Source organism: Apodemus sylvaticus, chromosome 6 (genome assembly GCF_947179515.1).
Source record: "Apodemus sylvaticus chromosome 6, mApoSyl1.1, whole genome shotgun sequence".
Lineage (NCBI taxonomy): Eukaryota > Metazoa > Chordata > Mammalia > Rodentia > Muridae > Apodemus > Apodemus sylvaticus.
In genome coordinates this window covers 105,997,305-106,011,649 of record NC_067477.1, presented here as the reverse complement: position 1 = coordinate 106,011,649, position 14,345 = coordinate 105,997,305, and the positions used below count along the sequence as shown (strand labels likewise).

Sequence of the window (14,345 nt, the reverse complement as noted above, 5' to 3'; positions counted from 1 at the left end):
GAACCATTCACTTGTTCTACTCGGTGTGTAGGACCGATGCGCATGGACTTAGACTTTTGGCTTTCCGCTTACTCTCTGGGAACGGGAGTCAGAGCTCAAACAGCTCACCAGACACGTGTGTGTGTGTGTGTGTGTGTGTGTGTGTGTGTGTGTGTGTGTGTGTGTGTGCAGGAGGAGGGGGAGGAGGAGGCTAGACCTATCATGATGACAAAAGGCAGGGGTGAGGAGCGGTATTGAGTGTGAGTGGAAGCGAGAGGTGGGTGGAATTAAATATGAGCTAAAACATGAGTAGATCAAATTTTCAATTACACTTACACACTTACAATTTCTAGAGGTTGTGGCAAAGACTACAACGTCTTCCAAGTAGATGCTGCCATCCCGTGGGCAATGTAAGTAGTTCCAAAGGCCTCTGGGGCACTAGTAAGAGTGCTGTGACTATCACCGCTTTGATATTTATAAAACCCTCTTGACTTAGTGCCTTTCTGTTACAATTGACTATTATTTTAAAACACGGAGACATCATTTGAGTTCCTGGGGCTGGAAATGTGGCATGTCCTCAGTTACTTCGAGAATCCCAGAGGGAAAGCGTTTGAGTTAGAGAAGCACTGTCTTAGCCCTTAGGTTAAGCTGGGCAGTCCGCGGCGGAGCCTGGTTCATGGAAATACATCAGAGTGGTTTGTGTTCAGCATAGAGGTGCCTTTTGTGACGTGCAATGACTGGCATGTACTGAAGGGGTGGAGAGCAACTTCTCTGTGGGCCTTTCCGTTCGGTGTAGTTTCCGTATGTCTCCCTCCTAGAAATAAGCTCTTTGCACCCCATTCATCCTTTCTACCATGTCAAGGCACATCATGGTACATGAAGGATGTGACTCTTTCACCACTGTCCTTTTTGAGGAATTTAAAATGCACGAGGCTTCAGGGAATAGACCTGCTGATGCTCTGCAGGGCTCCCGTCTTATGTGAAATGACCCCTCTCTGATTAGCATATCCGGTGGTTTGGCCTTAGGCTGTTTCAATTTTGTTGGGAATTTGGGCTTGCTTGTTGGGTAAAATCTAGATGGTTGGAACAGGGAAATGTTTCTTCCAGCTTCTGGGTAATAGATGATCAAAATGGAGACTCAGTACAAGAAAATGGCCTTCTTAAACATCAACTTGGCCAATAGATAACTGAAGTGAGATTTTGACACAGTTTAACTCTCCGACTTAGCATCAGTGTAGTCACTGATACCTTGCCCAGGAGGCCTAAGCCACATTTCTGCTCTGCTTGTTAGGTTGCAGGCTTTCTAAACAACCAATCCCTAGCCAGCTCAACGGACTTCTCTCCTTTGATACTCAAGAACAGACCTTATGGTGATCCACCGCCCTCATGAACACAAGATGCCCTTCCTTTTCTCTGCCTGGGACACCTTCTCTCTCCAGATGGCTCTCCGGTCACTTTTCTGAGGCCCACATCACTACCCTGGCACCCAGGAAGCTTGGTCAGTGCCACTTACATAATTTCTAAAAAGGAATCATACTCGGTACCATACAGTTCAATCAGTTCAATGCACATGCTGTTTTATGGCTTCCTGGGTGTGGCTTCTGCAATGTCACTCTCCTTCCCTTGCCAGAGGCCACAAGCCCTGTGTTAAGCTATTTTCTGTTCCTCTAAACATTGAGTAATAGTTGTGTAGTATCAGATGTATGTGGGTTAGCACAGTGGCTTCAAGTGTAAGTTTTCTGGGATACCCTGGGCTCAAATCCTGGTTCTGCCTGTTGCTGGCTCTAACTATACAAGCTACTCAACTTACACCCATCTTCCTGCTTGTTAGTCACGGGTAGCCCTGTGGGTGCAATTTGACGATATCCATGAATTATTCAGCACAGTGTCGGTCAGAGAATGCACACAGTGTATGGAGCTAGGATTGTTAACCAGATCCCTATGTAAGCATACGTATCCAGTTTCATGTTTTCTTGGCTATAACTCAATACACATGAGCCATGTGTTCTGACTGCCAAAACTTCCCAGTACCATCCTGGTCTTGTCAGTGGAAATGTAGGGCACAGATGGAGGAAAGATAGAGGCCTGATGTTTGGACCACACTTGAGGGCCTTCAGACATAGTACTAGAAACTTGCTTTGATAAGAGAGGAGGGGGAGAAACAGACAGAGACAGAGAGAGGTGCGTGTGTGTGTGTGTGTGTGTGTGTGTGTGTGTGTGTGTGTATGTGTATACACACAAACAGAGAGAGACAGATAAGATATATGCATACAGACAGGTAGATATCTATTTGGGATATTTAAGGGCATATAAATGAGGAGAGATAGGTATAAAAATAAAGAGTCCTGGGGATGGTTTGTGGCAAAGTACTATTGTGGACATGATAGTTAGTTAGTTAGTTAGTTAGTTAGTTAGTTAGTTAGTTAGTTCAGGCACCAGAAAAGCAAACTGAGCAGAGACCTGGAGAAAAGCATTTGAAACAGAAGGACTAACAAGGATGAGAAAGATGGGGGATAGCCTTGAATGAACACAGGGACAAGGCCAAGGTAGCCAAAGCGGAGTGGTGAAGCCTTCGCTGGTGAGCAGACTACATAGGATCTTGCTGACTGTGACAGTCATTTACTAAAGAGATTTAAGCTGAGAGGTGACTGCTCTGTGTTCTGGCTGTTTTGTGTGTCCACTTGTCACAAGCTGGAGTCATCAGAGAGGGAGACACCTCAGTTGAGGGAGTGCCTCTATAAGACCCAGATGCAGGGCATTTTCTCTATTAGTGATTCACATGGAGGGTCCGGGCCATCATGGGCAGTGCCATCCCTGGGCTGGTGCTCCTAGGTTCTATAAGAAAGCAGGCGGAGAAAGCCACATGGAGCAAGTCAGTTAGCAGCCCTCCTCCATGGCCTCTACATCAGCCTGTGCTTCCAGGTTCCTGCCCTACTGGAGTTCCTGTCCTGATTTCCTTCACTGATGATGAACTGTGAGGCGAAGTGTAAGCCGAATAAACTCTTTCCTCCCAAGCTTGCTTTTTGGTCATAGTGTTTTGTCACAGCATAGAAACCCTGACTAAGACACTGTGAGACAGTGTGAAAGGATTAAACTCATGACCTGCCTCAAAAGTAGAGTTATAGGATCTGTTGGCTTGGGTGTAAGGTATGGGATCTATGGGATCTGTTGGCTTGAGTGTAAGATATGCAATCTATGGACTCTGTTGGCTTGGGTATAGGGTATGGGATTTGTGGGCTCTGTTGGCTTAGATGTAGGGTATGGGATCTGTGAGATCTGTTGACTTGGGTGTAAACTATAGGATCTATGGGATCTGATGTCTTAGGGGTAGGGTATAGGATCTATGGGCTCTGTTGGCTTGGGTGTAGAGTATAGGATCTATGGACTTTGTTGGCTTGGGTATAGGGTATAGGATCTATGAGCTCTGTTGGCTTGGATGTAGGGTATAGGATCTATGGGCGCTGTTGTCTTAGGGGTAGGGTATAGGATCTATGGGCTCTGTTGTCTTAGGGGTAGGGTATAGGATCTATGGGCTCTGTTGGCTTAGGTGTAGGGTATGGAATCTATAGGATCTTTTGGCTTAGGTGTGGGTATGAGACGCATCAAAGTCAAGTCAGCATCAGCGCCTTGTACGGAGCATCTGGCAGCTCAACCAGTTGCCATCTACTGAGCTATGGAAGACTGCAAGCACTGGTTCCGAGGTGAGAAATCAAGCCTTTATTTATGGACAAGTTAAGTTTAGAGAATCTAAGCATCGCCTCGTTGTGTGGACTTTAGGGGATAAGGGCACAGTGAGTTACAAACGGGGCTTTCATCAGCACCTGTACCTGAGGTCTCATCTGGAGCCCTCATAGATGCCAACTGTAAAGAGAACCCACCCCCATTAGTCAGGACAGAGTTCAGACGAGCCAGTCTTAAGAGATGCCAGTTGTGGCCACAGCCACTCATGTGCTTGGCAGCCGTGGAAGTCATCAGTTACTCAGAGTGAAGTGCAGACCAGGAAAGGTTAAGTGAATGCTAATGAAATGCACTGATTAAGACTGTCAACCTAGTAAAAGGTTGCTCTGCTATTTCATGTGGGGCCTTCCTGAATTTGAACACTATTCCAATGCCTGGTGAAGCAGTGTATCCAGAGCTGTGTACGGAGCTGTCCACACCAACACATAACACACAACGATGCCATGTCTAAAATAGAGGTGACAACAGTGTTAGGGAATCCAGACTCCAGAAGTTAAGGTCCCTGTTCTGAACAAATGATGATGGCATTACCAGTAGATATTGTATTTTCCTCTTCTGACTCCATATGAATGATGTGACTATTTCCATCCTATTGAAAGTAAGCAGAGAAGGCCCTTTGTACCACCCTCAGCAAGTGTCGGGCAGACTCTGTTATCTTTAGTATTTGATCTCAGAGCAGCTAAATGAGTGTCGTGAACTCAGGTTATAAAACAATATGTGAAGGGTTATATGACTTGTCAAAAGTGCTGAAGCTAGTATCGGTTGCAGTTGCAGGGTTCCTTTTTCCCAAAGTTCATGCCCACCCCACTCTTTACTGCAAACGCAAAAAGCCTGAACATTCTCCAGGTACAAGTCTCAGGATCCCTGGCCTGCAGTTCCAGGTATGGCCAGCAGAGGGAACCGTGCACCGGGTTTCTGGGGCTCACTGCCCGAAGCCATATTGAATGAGCCAATGTCTGCTGCACGGACTCTGTGAGATCTAAATGTCTCCTTGGCAGGAAATCCGCGAGGAGCAGGACGGGGTTGTGCAAACAGCCTTACAATGTCCGTTTGTGTGTGAGCACATGGCTTCTCCCACGTCGCCCACAATGCTCTGTTTTGGGGGAGGATAATGGGCCTCTGTGGACCCCTTCGCCTTGTCATGCAAAGGGAGTGACCTGTGTTTGTCATAAATGGGCTCTTGTATGATTAATAGCCCCGTGAATGCGCCCAGTGCAGCCGTTCAGCGCCCGCCTTCCCCTGGCGGTGGTCTGCCGTCGGCTTTCTTCCCTCCGCCAAAGCAGCTGCTGCAGCTTTTACTGAAAGGAACCGGGCCTGCTCTCACTGTGGCTGCAGTTCTACAGATTCAAAGCAGGGGGCACACACAACCAGCGTTTGCTTTGGGGATGAGCAGGGGGTCCAAAGGCAACCTTAGGTTCTTTACCAACATTCTCTTATGCCGCTCAAAACTGAAGGGGAACATTTTGGTTTTTATGGACAAGGAAAACCTGACGCCCCATGGTCTCCAAAACTCATATAGTGTTTCCAGAAAGCGATTATCCTCTTTGTTTTAGGATGGTTGTTTGTTTGTATGTTCTGACCTTCCTTTACTCCCCTACCCTCACAGAGTTTAGTTTTTGTTGGTGGTAGTGGTGGTATGCGTACGTGCGTGCGTGTGTGCATGCGTGTAACCTGGCTGTCCTGGAACTCACTCTGTAAACCAAACTAACCTCTAACTTAGAGATCCTCCTGCTTCTGTCTCCCCAGTGCTACCATCAAAGAGCTAGCTTTTTCCACCCATTTTTAACAGGGACTACTGGGTCTGTTTATAGTGAATGCCTTTGCCTTTATTTTCCGTGGCTACTTAGCTAGTTCGTCTGATCCATATAGATCCAGTAAAGCACACTTGTCTGTCTGGACCCATGCATGATGCACGGATGCAGACAGGGTGCAGACAAGGTGCTGCTGGAATGAAGAACTGGAATGAATAGGAAACAGCCTCTTTAAAATGCACTGCAAGAAAGATTGCTAATTCTGCCTGAGGCCAGGAGTGGGGGTAGAGGTCTTTGTGGTGTTTTGGCTGCCAAGTTAGACCTTCACAGGCAGAGGGGATAGGGTGCCACTGGCAAAGACAGCACAGAGAAAACGAAGCAAGAAGGCAGAACTCTGTGCCAGGTCCATATGCCATGACCTTCTCTGGGTCAGAAATTTGGAAGGAAGTTTTGGACCAAGTTTATGGGCTTTTAGGACACCAGGATATCTTGCATTTGTGTTGAAATCGCCACTGTCGGGTCCTGCTGGTTCCTGACCCTGCTTGCTTCGTAGTGGGGTCTTACACAGGAAGTAGCCTCAGGTGTCAGACACACAGCTGCCAACTCAGTTCCTATCCTCTTCCCTCTCCCGGGCTTGGGCTGCCTGTCTACACAGCTCGCTTAGGCCTCAAGCCAGGGTTTTGCCTTAAAACGTTAGTTTTGTTTGTGGGAAAGAGGGTTTCAAAGCCTGCAGTAGCTCATGGGAGAGGCTGGGGAAATAGTGCTGTTCCTGTGCCTCATAAGGAAACATTGTGCAGAGGGAGGAGAGGACCCAGAGCTGTGGTATGGAGGGTAAGCCCAGAGACTATGTTGAGAAGATGTGGCAGATTATAGGTAACTCCTACCTGATGTGATCAGGTGGATGCAGGGTCTTAAATACACTGGACAAGAGAATGTAGAGAACATAGGTTGTAAGTGTATCAGTGCTAAGCCAAGTTGGTATGCCTGTGGAGTCCACCCAGATGTTTGAGCTGGTGGCTAAAGGCCAGAGTTGAGATGATGGTGGCATCTGGAGGGACACGGCAGTCAGGGAGATCTCAGCATGGAGGTGAGGAGGCATGGAGAAAGATCATGTAAGTGTGTGTGTCCTGACTCTCCCTAGGGATGAGTAAGGATAGATGGGTGTTGCAGCATCTTTTGAGGGGGATAGTGTGGCCAGAGTTACACATGGCACACTTGCCACTGTACCTCCCCTCTCTCCTATGAGGAGGGTCCCATCTGTGCTTTTCCAGGAAAGAGCCTTGGAAAACAGTGTATTACCCCAGAGGACTGGGGGTCTGTGTCATCTCCTTAGCTGACGGTGGGAGCAGCCTGGATGGCAGGGGACTTAGGTGGTCCTTTCATTTTCTAGACTGAAGTGGAAGCCGTCAGGAGACAGTGGAGACAGCCTTCCCAACACAGCAGACTAAGTCCAAGGCTTTTCCAAGCCCAGTGCTCCAGCTTCTGGGCCTTCTTACCCCACCCTGGTGTCTCTCTCCGCATGTGATTCGGGACGTCTGGCCTGGGTGGGCTGATACTCAGCTTTCTTAGGTAAGGAGCAAACACTTCAAACTGTTTCCTCAGAAACTTCTTTTGGATTCCTTGGGGAGACAGAGAAAATTCGCTAATACTTTCTCAACAACAGGTTGGCCCAAAGCAAGGTCCCAGATTGATTGCCTCCATACGCCTTAGAATTTGAAATTCAGGGAGGGGTGCATTGGCTAAAATGAGTCTAATTTTGCCCTCATTTCTTGGACTTTTTTTTTCCTGCTGTAATATTGATGTTTATGGGAGAATTAGCTGTGATGAGGTAAAAGTCTATTTTAAAAAGCTGAACTCAGATATTGAAAAGGCTATTTTAGCCTGTACTTAATTGCTCAGTTCCATTATGGTCTCTCGGTGTGTGTGCCTGTGTGTGTGTGTGTGTGTGTGTGTGTGTGTGTGTGCCTGTGTGTGTGTGTGTGTGTGTGTGTGTGTGTGTGTGTGTGCTCTGAATTCCTGTGGGTTGGCTTACAACTGGACTCCAGAAGCTTGGATTCCTCAGAGGATAGCAAACCCTTCTGAGGAACACCTCAGTTTTAATGATTATGAGAATATTCAAGACATTTTCCCATTTGAGCAACATTACTTGCAGTGTTAAAACATTTTGAAAACACATTTAAGCCATTAACTCATTTTTATGGTCAAATGAAAGTGCCTAATAGATTCAGTTCTACGCTGTTCCTCTTTCATTCTGGAATAAAATTGTCTGTTGGATTCTTGGCAACTCATTCCGCAGCGGAACTGAGAGCCTCATGACTTCATCCCCAAGACGACAGATTGGTGAAGACTCACCACCCAGCCCGGCTAGTTTACACTGCTAATTTGCCTGGCAAATTCGGTTTCCTAGAGTTGACAAGCTGAAATTCTTTCATTGCATTGATGTAATCACCCCCCCCCATTCCCACCATGAACACACACCCCAGAAATGCATCTAGTTATATCATTTAGGGAATGTAACTTTCCTTTCTTTGAGAATGATTTGCAAGGGGGAGTGTGTGTGTGTGTGTGTGTATGTGTGTTTGTGTGTGTGTGTTACATGTAAAGACCAGAGGACAAACAACCTCAGGTGCTGTTTTTAGGAGACAGTCTCCCATTGGCCTGTATACAGCTCACCAAGTAGCCTAGGTTGGCTTGCCAGCACTAGCATTACAAATGCATGCCACCATGCCTGGAGTTTTTCTGCGTAGTTCTGGGGGATCATTCTTGGGTGTTCACTATTGGTGTGCTAGTCATTCTGTTACTCTGACGAGACACTATAACCACAGCCACTCTTATAAAAGAAAGCATGTCATTGAGGCTTGCTTACAGTTTCAGAGTTTTATCCTGATGGCAGGGAGCGTTGTGGTACACAAGTACACATAGTGTGGAGAAGTAGCTGTGGGCTCAGTCTTGGATCCACAGACAGCAGAGAGCACCCCTGGGCCTGAAACCTCACAGCCCACCCTCAGTGACACACTTCCCCCAACAAAGCCACACCTACTCCAACAAGGCCACACCTCCGAATCCTTCTCTGCCTTCATACTGGGGTCACAAGCGTGCACAGCCCCACCTGTCTTCTTCAACTAGGATGTGAGGATCAGAGCTAGGTCTTCATGCTTTACTGAGAGCTACCCACGTCTCGTCCCCCACCCCACCCCACCCCACCCCCCAATCTTTTCTTGGAGTTTCTAGCTTTCTGTCAGGAGGTGAAAGGTGCGTAAAGCAGCAAAGGTGCAGGGAAAGACGGTGCCGTAGGAAAAGATCTCTGAGATCCTAAACATTACACAAGCATCAAAACAGTGTCAAAAGCCACTGCGTATACTACAGCCCCAGAAACATGAGAGCTCCAAAGGGCCGAAATCTCACTTGAGAATTCAGAGTCAAAGAAGGTTATGGGGTAGAGATGGGTAGATTCTGAAGCAGGCTGGCCAGCCCACCCAACCCACTTGGCAAGTTCCAGGTCAGAGACCCTGTCTCATATAACAAGCTGATAGAGTCTGAGGAATGCCACTTTGAGCTCCACATTTACACACAGACACACTCGCCGCCGGTGACTAGGCATCTAAATATGTGAGTCTATGGGGACCATTATTATTCAAACCATCACACAAGGCACACACAAACCTAAGAAGCATATTTTGTTTGTTTGTTTGTTTGTTTGTTGTGCTTACAACCACCTATTACTTGGCATCCCATATGGTTTAGGTTGAAGCGAACGGAAGCTGGTAGTGTAATTCACCTGCAGTGCCGAACAGCAGGGTGTTGTAAATAAAATGTGCAGATAGGGAAGGCTCTACTGTTCTCATTAAGAAAAACGTATCTCTAGTGAGTATCAGACTTATCAACATGAGACCCTTTCATCCTGGGACAGCTCCTGAGACAATGCCAGCAGAGGAGCCAAGATGTCCTGGTCCTAGTGTAGGGAATCATTAAGCCTCCATAATAGTGACAGCCACTACCTTCCCAATTGTGCCATTGCCACTCTGAATCTTAGTGGTCACCTTGGCAAGTACGACTTTCCTAAAACTGCATCTTGTCCTTGAGGTAACCAGCCAGCCAAAACTTGTCTGCTTTTCTCAGTCTCCTGAGGATGTTTCAGCACAGAAGGGAACTCTCTTTTCTTTAACTGCTAAAGGTCCCACAATGGAGTGGACTGAAACAAGCTGACCACGGGCAGAGTTGCAGGAGACAAGACACATACATTTCATTAATGGGAAAGAGTACCGGTCAGGCCAAGTGTGGCGCTTCAAGGAGGGTCAGGTGGTTACAGGGGAGGAACATGGCAGCTGCCGTGTGCTTTGATGGAAAGAAAACAAAGTGATTCTCAGGGAAGACAAATCGTCTAAAACCTAGACAATAGTTCGGACAACATGCCTGGCTGTGGAGGCTGGTGTCCATTCTGTTCTTCCTTCCCGCATGTGTAGAAAAAGAAGGGAACCTCAGGAAAGTCCCCTTCTGTGCAGAGAGATGGGGGACAAGAGGAACTGGTGGGAGGAAGGTCAGAGAGACCTTGATCCTACACACACACACACATACACACACACCACACACACACAGAGAGACACACACGGTTCAGAGTACACAGCAGGCAGAGCGTCCGAGTTCAGATGCTTGCTTATAGACCTTGGCAAAATCAGACACAGGTGTTACACCAGTATTACCAGACGTAAGGTAAAGCACGGTAATGCGGTAACAGTGCACACAAAGGTACTGTCCTGAGAGTCGGGAAGTCAGGTCTCACTTGTAGCTTTGCCTCAGGCCTGAGAAAGTCAGTGTGTGTGTGTGTGTGTGTGTGTGTGTGTGTGTGTGTGTGTGTGTGTGAGCAGTTCCCAGTTGTTCACATTTTATAAGCCAGTAAAACTTCAAGGAAAACTCTGAGGAAGGATCCGACAGTCACCTTCAGTCTGTAAAATAAATCAAAACAGAACTTTAGATGTGTGTGGTTAGCCCTGGCTCTCTGAATGGCTCCTGTAGCAGCCTTTGCTTTTCTCATTTACTTTGGGGGAACCGATGTTTGGGAACCCCCTAGACAAAGTATTGACTGTCTGTAAGCCCCCCTCCAGCCCTAAGTGCTAGGAATGTGATGAGGTGTTACAACAGTTGCTCTGCCCCAGATCACTTCACATTCAGAAAAGGCCATGAGAAAGCATGGGATTCTGGTCCTGAGCTGTGTCACAGGCTGCACATAGCTTGGTATGGAAGCAAAGAGAAGCAACTTGCTCTAAGGCATGGGTTTGTTTGGGTTACCATGAGGTGAGAAATCAGGGGTGATCTGGGGTTTCTTTCCAAGAAGGCAGACCCTGCCTCACAGCTGTTCTTTCTCCTTTCTTTCATAACCCACTGAGTGCAGTTAGTGCTGCTCATATACACGTGGGCATAGGACCAAAGCCAGGGACGAGGTCAGCCTGCTGGGAGCCACACTCCTAAGGAAGCTGCCTCTGCCTTTCCTGGAAGCTATGAGCCATCAATAACTCCTCAGCTGGGGAAGCGGGTACTTTGAGTTGGGATCGTAATGGTTACTACTTCATATATTGGTTGTGAACGTTAAGTATGATGAAGCGTGAAATATTGTCACCATCTGCAGTGAAGTGTGAGAGTGAAGCAGGAGGAGGCACACATGCAAAGGCCCTGGGGCACTGAGGAAAGAATAAGGAAAGTATTGCTTGTGGCGAGGGTGGAGGGAGCAGGTAGAAGGGAAAAATGGACAGGGGAAGCAAGCAGAGGCCAGGATTTCTCTGTCCAGGGCATGCGTGTGAGTGCCTGTTGCCCAACAGACAGGGAACTTATGAAGGCTTATGCTCAGAAAGATTGTGCAGGGAGCAGTGTGGAGAGGAAAGGGGAAGGGTAAAGACTGACTACACTTGGGACGATTGGCCAGATGTGCTTTGCAGGACACAGGCGAGCCCTACTGAGGCGCTGCAGAGAGCACAACAGTGTGCAAAGCTTCTGAATTCCCACTTAGGATGTTCTTGTCAGGGGAGAACCAGGCCTGCACCGTCAGCAGGCATGGGAGAGACACTTTTAACAAGGAGTACGAACCCTTGGGAGACAGACGCACGTCATAACTTACAATGTTCTGTCGTTAAAAGGGGACATCCCTGTTACTTCTGTGATGGGGAACAAAGTGTGAGATTGTGAGACTTGACATCTGGTCCTCTGGCTTTAATCCATAGACATAGCCGTTTCTTTTGTCCTTTAAATTAAGATATTGGAAAAGAGGCTCCAGTGCTTATGCCCAGTGCCTTCTGGAAGAATTTGAGATGCACTGAGACTGCAGACCAGGAAATCCAGACTCCATCTGGAGCACCTAAAAGGGAACGCTTACTATCTCCCAAGTCATGGTACTCCACAATGTAAAACGAGCTTTGTGACATAGGCATCCAAAGCTCTACAAGCTTATGCTGAAGATTATGTGACCTGATAACATTATTGGCACAGATGCGGTGTCTCATGAATATATGCCATTTATATGAATAAACGTATCCTGGTTTATTTATGGTTTATGAACTAGGTCACAGAAAACACTAAAGTTACATCCTTCATAACTTTCAATTTTCAGAATATGGATCTACAGATGATGTGAGTCTTTGATTCTTAAAAGTCTTTGCACAAAAAGACTAAACAAATACCCTAAATTCAAGAAGACTGTGGTTCGTTCGAAGTGCCTTTTGAACTTTCTGATGGAAGCACTGACTAGTTCCTACCTTAGATATTTCAAAAAGCAAAACAAATAAAATAAACTGTTGGAAAACAAACACTTTCAAGACCACCATTATTGTTTTCTCCCGCTGCCCGTGGTTACTCTTGAGTCCATGCAGATTGCTAGAAAGTGGTTTGGTACAGGAATTCATTTTACACATCATCATAACTTTAAGAGAAAATCTTCAAGATGATTTTATAAAATATTCATTTCCTGAAAATTGAGCACGGAGACGTTGGTATACGTGGTTCACAGGTCACATTTGCTCACAGCCTGTATTGTGCTTTTTGTGGAAAATCAGTAGCATTTGCTTGTATTTGCTACATCTCTGTTGCTGTAATAAGACGGTATGACCAGAAGCAAGTTACAGAATTATGGTTCCAGAGGAATAAAAGTCAATTATGCCAGGGGCTGTGGCAGAGGAGCAGGAGGCTGGGGATGTCACTGTCAACTGTAAACATGAAGGCAGGGAGAGCCAGTTGGAACTTGGGTGAGGCTATGAACTCTTGAAAGCCCATCCCCAATGACTTAGTACCTCTAGCAAGCCTGTGCTGCCTCCCTAAAGAGTGCCACCAACAGGGGACCAAGCATTCAAATACATGAGCCGGGGGTGACAGTTCTATTCTAACCACTGACGACGTCCCTTAAACTATAGACACAGCTTTTAAAAACAAACCATGATTTCTGGCATTTGTCTTTATATTCTGGGAAGACAGCTAATGCTGGCATTTAAATTTTTTCTTCCAAACTGAAGTAGAATTGCAATGTGTGTGTGTATGTGTGTGTGTCTGTGTGTGTGTGTGTCTGTGTGTGTCTGTGTGTGTGTACATGTGTGCGTGTGTGCATGTATTAATTTTCTCCTTTTTTGAAACTGAAAATGTTAACAGTGAATAATTTCTCTTGGAAAGTTGTGGATTTTCCACTGAGTGGTAATAGAGCCAGTTCTGTAAATGTCAGTTGAACTGAGAGCCAAGAAAGTGATAATATATAAAAAAAAAATTGTATAGCCAAAATTTCCAGCCCTTAAATATGATGCTTCCCACATCAAGAGCATGCAAATCATCATTACAGATACCAGTATGACCAGAGAAATACCGAGTGTTTAGACTGTATAGAGGGATTTTGGCCAGTCATCCACTTTTACTTCCTAATGCCTAATATCCCCTAGATGGAAGAACTCCTCTTAACTGTGTTCCCCGGATCCCTCTGTGGAGTGGCAGCTTCCTTCTTGAGTGAAACAGACTTGTCTATGATATGTTACCCCATTTGGTTCATCTCTTCTCTGAATTTCTGAAGAATATAATCTATATGCCACTGAGCAGAGCTGACGTACAACAAGCACATTTGGTGTCCAACATAGAAAAGTAATGTATATCAATAATAATATCATACCCTTCTCTCTCCCTCCCTCTCTCTCTCTCTCTCTCTCTCTCTCTCTCTCATATATATATATGTATATATGTATATATATGACTTCTCTATATATGTATATATGTACATATATATGTGTATGTATGTAAATATGCACTATAGATTTTCTCATGTCCCCAGACAGGGATCCCTGGAGAGTCTGCTGTGCTACTTTGTCTCCAATGGAGAAAAGACCTTGAACTTTGCATTCGAAGATTTTTGAAAGTGTGAGACTTTCAAAGTCATTTGCAAGTTATTCATTTTTAAGCCTTTCTTCTGCTGAGAACCAACGTGAACATAAACATAAACAAGTTGTTGTAAGATTTGAACAAATAAAGCATGGGAAATCTTATAAACAAATAGTTGGTACTCCATAAAATGCCAAGGTTCTTCATATGTTATTCATAAGTACCAGGTATTTATTATTCTCTCCTATTAAGAACCAGGTACATACTATTATTTCCACATACTGATGAATTGTCAATGGACATCTTTGAGCACTTTTGATGTGTCAGGATGTATTTTGTGGACTTTTAGCTAGATTAAATTCCTAGGTGAATAGGCTCTAAGTAGTCTAGGTGTCACCTGCCTTTGAGATCATGACTTCCATCTCTGCATGTCCTGTGCATGAAGGTGCCTGACATAGCCTTGATCAGTTCTCGAAGGGCACTTATGAATGGTGGCCTATTTTCACAAGAACGAATTGTAGTCACGTTGTTCCCATATGA

The 14,345-nt window shown here is 45.9% G+C and overlaps 1 protein-coding gene across 3 annotated transcripts in view; it reads left to right on the top strand.

Moving 5' to 3' along the window:
* The window catches only part of Cyria (CYFIP related Rac1 interactor A), a 107,548-nt gene that overhangs the window by 56,336 nt on the left and 36,867 nt on the right, over nt 1–14,345 (top strand). Inside the window, exon 3 of one of the 3 annotated variants that reach the window (XM_052186099.1) lies at nt 6,859–7,037. The exons of the other annotated variants lie outside the window; for them this stretch is intronic. The gene's annotated coding sequence lies outside the window, so the exon portion shown is untranslated. The remainder of the gene's footprint in view (nt 1–6,858; nt 7,038–14,345) is intronic. 3 annotated transcript variants of the gene reach the window in all.